Raw genomic sequence first — 6,000 nt, forward strand, 5'->3', positions numbered from 1 at the left:
TCGAGATATTTTCAATTTACCTTTATTCTTAAAACAAAAAATAGCTCCACTTAATCACGTATATCTTACGAAACTAATCTAACAATCGTAATACGTCGTACGGAAAATGTAATCCAACAACAACTTTTCGATAGATCTGATAGTTTCTGAGAAAATAATAAATCACTCCATACTTTTTTTATGAAAAAATTGAAACAAATTAAAACCCTAACAGGGGAAAAATTACGGTTTTTTTAAATTTCTTTATTTTGTATGAATGACCGTTCTTTAAAAAAAAATTAAGATACCAATGAAGAGAATAGATGAATAAATAAGAAATAAAGTAATGGTAGGATGAAAAAGCGCAAGGATTTTTTGTATGAAATATTAACAGAAAAGAGAGTTACCCAGGTGTATATGTCGTATGAGTAACATTCTTTCGTGCTCATTTTTCATACAAAAAATCTTTGCGCATTTTCATTTGACCTCTCATTACTTTGTTATTTATCCATGGATTTTCTGCATTAGACAATTTTTTTTTTGTAGCAGAATACAATTGCATACACAGAGTCTGTTATTTAAAAAATTTTCTTTCTGGTACAGTGCCTTATCTTCTTTTAATTCCAAAAACTCCAAATCTTCTTCGCTTTTCTTAAAAAAGAGTATTCCGGAAATGGTAAATTCATTCCCATTTATGTTACATAAAAAATGGTCTATGATCGTTTTTAAAAATCTGCTTATAAATCATGTAGTTTTGCGACATAGGTGTCCAATTTATCCTTTTTGGCAAGTGCAATATTTTTTTCTAGCTATGGAAAATGATGAAAAATTCTTTTTTAGATCATGTATAAAAATATGTAGTTTAGCTTCAAAACTTTAAATAATTTGCGACAAATCAAAAACATTTTTATTATCTCCTTGTAGAGACAAATTAAAGTTTTGCAAATGTTTCATCATATCGGTAAAGAACATTAAGTCAGAAAGCCAATTTTCATTCTACAATTGCGGGTAATGTTCTGATCTCAATTTGCGTATATATAAAATAAAAAAATAACATAATGGAAAAGAATGTCCAGCAAAGAAATATGCATTTTAAAAAGTAAAAAAGCTTGTAAAAAGAGCCAAAATGTTCTAAGCAAAGAGAGAGTAAAAAGAGCCGCCCTTTGCCAAGCATAGAGCCGTATTTGGCTCAAAGAGGCGCGTTTGCCTACTGTTGGTATATGCCTTTGGTTTATTTAATGTTTAACATTTTTTTTATAAAAGTCTAGCTAGTTCTACAACAAACATCATATAAATCTACATTTCAAAATTTGTACAAAAATTATAAAAATCCAAAAAATGTTTACCAAAATTTCAAACATTTTATTCAGAAATTTTTTTGGTATGCAGTTAAAACCAATAAAAAGTAAGTGTAAGTGGCTACAAAAAACTTTTGATTTTTATATTTTTTTGCTGGCGGTAGCATGCAGCTTTTTCCACGCAAATTATGTTCGAAAGTTATTTATTATATGGAAGAGAATGCCTAGCACCGTCAACAAATGAAAAAAACATCAAAAATCAACTTATCATAATAATTTTTTTAAAGCTAGTAATTTTGATGAAAATTGGTTAAATTAGATATTACATTTTACATGCAGTTTGAAAATGCGATTAACATGGTTCTGTTATAGAATATGCATTTTTTATAAAAAATTAATGACTTTTAAATAATTCAAAGATCAGGATCAAAAGCGGGCGCTGTTTAAGTTGCCGGCAATGTATACTAAATTAAGCGCACAAAAAAAGAAAAACAAATTTTTTTTTAAACAGGTAGGCACCCTGTTCAGGAATGGGGAAATAAACCAAAAACAAACTCGTTATCTATCAGTTACCTACTACCTTGCATCAGCATCAGTAACAAATTCAAAGTGGGTTAACGTGGAGTAGCGATTTGCTTGCCTTGTGGCGCTGGCATAAATACATTTTGTATGACATACATACCCACATATCTGTACAAGTGTGCGGGAAACAGCAGTAAGCGTGTAATCAGCTGTTTTAAAATGCAGTTGCAGTCTAGTCGCAATGCATTTGGCTTAATATGCAATTACAATAACAAAATATCCATATTTAGTGCAGTATTCATTCATAACAAAACTTGTTGATTTACAATTTGCGTCGTTGCCAGCTATTGTCAGTGATGACAGCAGCGGCGAACTGTCAAAATTGACAACCTGCAGTGATGGCGTGAGTGTATTAGAAAACTTTATTATGAGCATGTGCGAAAAATAGAATCTCAAAGTAAATATACACACTCGCACATGCATGCAAACAGCACAACATCGGATGGAAAAAGTGGTCATCCAGCACATTTTTCTGATGACACAAGATTTTCATGCGTTCCGAAAATTTATTGTACTTGAACTGAAGTAAACTTAAATAATATCTGAGAACATCTTGCAATTTTTCACAATACTTTGGCAAAGACAGCAATCATCGCAATTTTCGAATAACTTTTTCTGCCATCAGTAGAATTACATATTTACTTACCAAATTATAAATCTACATCCTATGTACTATGTAGTATGTATGTTTTAATATGAAAAGCACTGCGTTTTCATAGTTGCTGCTTAATTAAATTCATGATTCGACTAGATGATGAAACATTTTTGTTTAAAAATTTGTTTTTGTAAGTTTCGACTGCATGCTTAAATGTAAGAATCACTAATTTTTTGATTTATTATTTGTTTAGCTGTGTTTTCCGTTGCTTCTGTTGCGTTATTCGGTTTGTGCGCGTAGCTCTCTTGTTTTAGTCATTAACAAAATGCTCTTATCTATTTTTTTGTAACACGTGTAACTTTGCTTATTTTTCGAAATTTATTTATGTATATAATGTTGTGTATTAGTACTCCCGTTTCATCTCGGGTGCCGGTAAATTGTTTATCACTGGTGTTGGATTGTTGGTAAAGGTAATGGCGGAAGGTGTTTTTTCGTTTCACCATCTATCTCAGCTAATTCTTAACATTGTGGGTGTGATTAAATGTTTTCTGTCAATTGTTTTGTAAGATATTTTTGCGCGCACAAACCCCGATTCGCAGCGAATGAATTCTCGCAGTGACTTTCTATTATCGTATGATTTTTTCACACGTCCATTCGATTTGATGGTCAAGTAGTGACTGCAAACTTGACGCTGTCACATTTCATGGGTATATCAAGAGTATACATACATACATACATATGTATGTACATATATAAGTATGTACCTACTAAATTTTATATACACGCCGATTTTCTTATGGTTCACACATACATACCACAGCGGCTACATAAATACATACATCTTTCAGGTTGGACCCACATTGCTGCTATTTTATGTCTGTTAAACAATTTTTCAAAAATTTTAACTTGAATTTATATTTCTTTTAATCAATTTACAACTTAAAACTATTTTCAACCATTAAAAGTGCAATTTTTTTTAATACAACATGTATATTACTACTCTTACTAGAGCTGCGTGCACATATTTATTTACAATTTCATTTGCAAATTGGCGTATTCGTAATATTGTTTATGCATGTGTGTGGTAGTTTTTAATGATGAGCGTGCTCTTTAAGTTAAGAGCATTTGCCATTGCAAGAGAATAAATTGAGCGATAAGAGCGGTAACTGCAAAAGGGCTTACCAATGCACTGTAATAGGAGTAGAAGAGTCGTACTAATTCTTCTTTGTGTTGGCCATCATACTCCCCTCGAAAATACAATGCTGGCTTCTACATAACTTTTTTCGTAGCTTCAAGTGTCAATTAATTGTTAATTTCGTATTTATTCTACGCTGTATAACACCGCGCAACAGTAAATTTTACATAAATATCAATATACATATGTATGTATTCGCGAAACTATGGACAAAATAAAGCAAAACTGCGTCTTTGGTTTATATCTCTGACGTTAGTATCTTTTTTAAATACGAATAATTCATAAAATTATTTAAAAAATGCAAGTAATGTATTCTACATACCTTGTGGGTATTAAAAAATATAATATATAATTAAAGAAAATATATTAAATTTTTTGGTGAATTAGCACAAATGGAATATGCTCATATTGGTCCTTGAATATCCTTGAAAATTTCCAATATTTATTTTTGAAAAAAATGCTATGTTTGTTTTTGTAATTTTTTGGCCTAATAATGGCTTGAGGCCTCTCTACCTGGTCTACCCACTATGTTAAGTTCGCCGCTTAAACTGCTGTTGCTTTTTCCACTTTTTCATATGTCAACCCGAAAGCAACAACAGTCTAGCTTTGTAAGCTGGAGTCGCTGGTTCGAATTCTACTGAACTCGATGAAGTAGTCTGATAAGCAGATGTGGTGATCTCCGAAATAGCAGTTATAACTTCTACCATTTATAAACTACTATATCGCCCTCACCCGCTTCACTGAGTGTATATAATTTTTGCGTGTAATTTATTTATCAATTTCTTTCGTCTGACACCCATGTCGTGATACATATTCCGATTGATACCCATATTGCAGTAATTCATTTAAATGAATTGAATATAATTATTTAACGGGCGGCAACCCTTGTAAAACATCTCAATAGTGTCCTAATTGTTCAATCGAAAGGTTTCTTGATAATCTGTCATTTTTAATTTTTCAAATAGCTTGCGTATAATTAATTTAAATTTGACTTTTCAAACAGGTGGCAACCCTTTTTAAAATATTTTAAAATCCTTTTGGGCATCTTTTGGTTGAAACCCCTAATTTAAGTTGAATTTGATCTTTTAAATGAGTATGGAATTGATTTAATATACATGTGTATGTATGTATCTCCATACCAAGTTTAAGTACTCTGTCACAATGCGGTACGTACCGCATTCCGTAGGTCCTGGCTTCGATCCCTGGTCGATGCAACATCTAAATTACAAACAGTTTTTTCTAATGGCAATAACTCCTCGGCAGGAATCTCCAAATACTTACATTTATGTCATAAAAAATTCTCTCATAAAATCCATCGATCCATCGATAACGATCGGAGGCGGCGCAAAACTGTAGGTTCCTCCTTTCGCCTAATAAGATCAAGAGGAGAAACTCGGCTTAAAATTTAGCAAAAGCGGACGCCCCAAAATATTATTATTATTATAGATACTGTTATAAATAATTGAAAATATATATAATTGTCCATTTAAAATATACAGGGTGTCCTAGACCCCCGTCTACCCCTTACAAAATGGGGATGCTCCATATTCTGGTCATATTGCAAACCACCGTTTTCGACCGGAAGTCAGTTGAACTGAACGAAAGTAAATTTCTTGAAATGGGGTGTGAATGTTTTTACCACAAATGCGGATTCTTTCAAACTTTTTTATCGGAAGTGTCTTTTCGGTTTCAGTCGCAAGTGGTTGCCATATACCTTGTTTATACCTACGCAAAAACCGCATTAACAAAAAGCCAATTTGACTCAACACATATTTTTTCCATGCATTGATGCCTGTGTCTTTATACTGCACTCGCTGAAACCGTATTTAAAACTAAAACAAAAAAATTGTTTATTAGGGAAAATTTAAAAAGCCACAAAGTCTAAGCGGTAGAAGTTATAGCAGCTATTTCGGAGATCACCACATCTCCTCATCAGACTTTTTTCCCTGCTGAAGTCTAGATATAACTTACTAAAACAAGTGGCCACGTGTAATTTTTTTTTTGAATATTATTCGTAATGTTTTTCGAACAAATTTTTTTTGTTATTTTTCTATAAAAACTTTATACAAAATTAGGAAAATTCGACAAATCTTCATCAACACTTCTATTTTACAACGCTTTTATCAACTTGCAATGTTGTGCGTCCAGAAACTTTCAATGTTGTGGATCCAGAAACTTTCAATGTTGTGTGTCCGACACCAAAGCAAAGCTTTGAAAAGTTCCTATAAAAAAGCATAGTGAATAGGGCGACAGCTGTAGTGAATAGGGCGAGGTAGATGACATCTAGATGTCGCCCTATGTACTACGTTTGCTACAGCGGAAATAGACGACACGCCATTTCTTTAAATAAA

At 32.2% G+C, this 6,000-nt stretch overlaps 1 protein-coding gene across 5 annotated transcripts in view; it reads right to left on the reverse strand.

Moving 5' to 3' along the window:
• The window catches only part of LOC118738023 (glutathione-specific gamma-glutamylcyclotransferase 1), a gene marked incomplete at its 3' end in the record, with an annotated part of 99,446 nt that overhangs the window by 54,997 nt on the left and 38,449 nt on the right, over positions 1 to 6,000 (reverse strand). For 3 of the 5 annotated variants that reach the window (XM_036468899.1, XM_036468895.1, XM_036468896.1), the window contains 1 exon segment: positions 2,506 to 3,126. 5 annotated transcript variants of the gene reach the window in all.

This window comes from Rhagoletis pomonella, unplaced genomic scaffold (assembly GCF_013731165.1).
Source record: "Rhagoletis pomonella isolate Grant_MI unplaced genomic scaffold, Rhpom_1.0 Rhpom_scaffold_00004, whole genome shotgun sequence".
NCBI classification, from domain to species: Eukaryota; Metazoa; Arthropoda; class Insecta; order Diptera; family Tephritidae; genus Rhagoletis; species Rhagoletis pomonella.